This window comes from Halyomorpha halys, unplaced genomic scaffold, assembly GCF_000696795.3.
Source record: "Halyomorpha halys isolate HHAL.00 unplaced genomic scaffold, Hhal_1.1 Scaffold557.1, whole genome shotgun sequence".
In the NCBI taxonomy this organism is placed as follows: Eukaryota; Metazoa; Arthropoda; class Insecta; order Hemiptera; family Pentatomidae; genus Halyomorpha; species Halyomorpha halys.
This window is the reverse complement of record NW_027107650.1, coordinates 165,671-168,580: the sequence shown is the minus strand read 5'-3', so window position 1 is coordinate 168,580 and position 2,910 is coordinate 165,671. Positions and strand designations below refer to the sequence as shown.

Sequence of the window (2,910 nt, the reverse complement as noted above, 5' to 3'; positions counted from 1 at the left end):
GTCCAATGGCAGACCAACCATCATTTAACAAATTATACAACTGTACATTTAATTGTACTACTTGTTGCTCAAATTGTGTAACTGTAATTTAAATGCATTCTATAGTTCAGATTGTATTATTTTTTCAATAAACAGAACAGAAAGCATAAAAAAAACAAACCAGATGCATGTTCTATGAAATGGATTTTATGCATCGAGTTCCTGTAGATATCGAATAGTATCGACGATCTTGTGAAATATCTCTTTCGACTCGTAATAAACAGAAAGCTTGTTTGGTCTTTATTTTGGCATTTACCCGTAAAAAAAAAGCGATACGCACGATACTAACAAAGCACTCAGTCTTCCCTCCATTTCAAATTTTAAACGATTTCAAAATTTTCAGTCTTACCTTAACACGATCAATCTGATCGTCAGTCTTTGGTTTTACTGTCATTCCGACAGACTATTATAGGAGTAGTTGACCCTATGGGGGTTAATTTACAAGAAACAATAAAATAAGAAGCTGTTCTTTTGCGTAGTGAAGCCGCAATCAGTAACTTGAATGGAAATCACATAGAGAGGGCAAAGGCCTTTAAGGTGGAGAGCATTGGAACCTCTTCCCTCTTCAGAGCTCCTAACCCATGTAATGACATGGTTCGAGTATCAAACGTCGAATTATTTCGATACATCGAGGGACACCTACGCCACATCGATAGGTGTTTCCTCACCCATGTATTATTACTACAGACCTCCGAAGCAGAGGCGTAGGGGCAGATGAACAAGGGGGGAATTGCCTCGGGTCCCAAGACGCAAGGGTACGATTCTACAGGTTCGATTTTTTTTCCCCAGCTCTAGGTAATCAATCTATTCTAATCAGAGTGCGGGGAGGGGGGGGGGTCGAGTTTTCATTCCGTGGATCGCCATGAAATGATAGTCAACTCCCATAGGTCGGATTAGAACCACTGCTGTTGCGAGGTTGCTATAGTGACGCCTTAACCCCATCGGCTACAAACGGCCTCCACCTGCTACTCCACTACTTCCAAGATGAGCCATCCATTGAAAAACTGAACACTGTGACTGAACTAAACTATTCGGGTTCAAAAACACATATTTTTGTGAGGATTTATTATGCGATGTTTCATTATTTACTAAAGATTTTTAGGTACAATTTTGGATTTGCGACGAGAGGCAAACACGTGGTTTTTTTTTATAAAGTTTCAGTTTAGAGACATAATTTCTGTGGCTTTTACCAATGTCCGAAATTAAGACAAATGAACCCCCATATGTAAAGAGGAACAATCCAACATTTATTTTTGTGTTGTCTTCAGATGTATAAGGAACAAGGTGAAGCAGTAGAGAGAATTCGAAAGAATTCCTTTCCTCCTCCAGGGTCTATGTTACGTAGCCTCATAAAGTGGGTACCTTAAATCGAGGAAAATTGTTTCGGTTGAGCGTAATCATGAACAAATTTCCTCCTAGAACAACCTTTGTTCAAGTATACTTCCTCCCTAAGTAGTGAACCCCAGACCCTTTATGGGTTGTATTGGTACAGGATTTTCCTAAGATACATCGATAATCAATTCATTTCACAAAAAAAAAAAATATATATATAAACCATTGTGTCTACAATAACTGTGATTAAGAGGAGGTTTATGTCGTAAAAATAAAAGATATAACTTATAATACATGATTTCACAAAAATAATGGTTAATTCCTCATTGCTTATGTTAATTTTCTAAAAACAAGAAAAATATATAATAATAACAGAGTTTTGGGAATATTATTATTATAATTTTTTTTGTTGTTGTAAGATATTAATGAAAGAAAACGGTACCACATAAAAATCTAAAAACCTCTAACACTAAATATAGACGTTATTTTTGGAAGCAACATATTTATAAAAATAAATAATTGCATATAAAAAAGGTTGTAATAGTTGTGGTTGTTAAAGTTTTACTGTTTGAAATCCCAGCCTCTAGCAGAGAACAGCCTTTACATTACATAGACTAAAAGGAGAAATGTGTAGCGTGTCATAGACATTTAAAATAACAGATCCTCGGCTTTGTTTGGCATTTAGAAATTTTGTTTAGATAATAACAGTATTTATTGGCGGCCTGGTATTTTCCAGGCTGGTGGGCGTGTTTTGGTTCTCTTCTTCAGAGAGAATTGTTGAAGATTTCTGAATGATTTAGTATAATGTACTGAGCATCCCTTTCTTTTCGTCCTTATTGAAGTTTACAATACAACAAACAAAAACTAACTAAAATAATGGCTTGAGGAGAAATTATTGGCGATTGGAGGAAAATTTTAAGATAAGGCATTAAAAAATAATAACAACTCGTCTGTATTAGGGATATTCATGATCTTTAGTTTAACATGTTAAAGCGTGTTAAATGGAGATATATTTCCTTCTTTTAGCATGTTAAAGCGGTATAACATAGTTGAGAGTCTGTTACTAGGTCTGCTAAATGGATAATGACTTCACGCACCAGACCCGCAGAGCTCCACACCATTTTGTTTGTTGTCGTGTTGCGTTACTTCCTCGTAGTTTGTTTTGATTGTCTTAGTATTGTTTTGGATGTTTTTATAACTAATAAAGCAATGGATGACAATAATAATGTAATGACAGTTGTCAGTTAGTTCATCTTGGTTCTCTTTCTCGCAAGTTAAAAGATCTAAAAGACACTCAGTAACCAAAGTTTCAATCAATTTTGGCATGTTATAATATTACTTTAATCAAAACTTAAAAATAAACAATAATATGAAGTTTTGGAAGGAAAGGTTATAAAACAAGTAGCTCAGAAAATCCGCTAGGAGCTCTTGTGCATATAACATTTAACACAACTTTAAATAGGGCTGCTCACAATCCTATAATTATAATATTTAACATTGTAAAACATTTTACATTTAACACAAAATAATGAATACCCC

General features: G+C 34.8%; 1 protein-coding gene across 4 annotated transcripts in view; it reads right to left on the bottom strand.

Annotated features, from left to right (window-relative positions):
- LOC106684213 (protein sickie) overlaps positions 1-2,910 on the bottom strand; it is a gene marked incomplete at its 5' end in the record, with an annotated part of 168,758 nt that overhangs the window by 19,076 nt on the left and 146,772 nt on the right.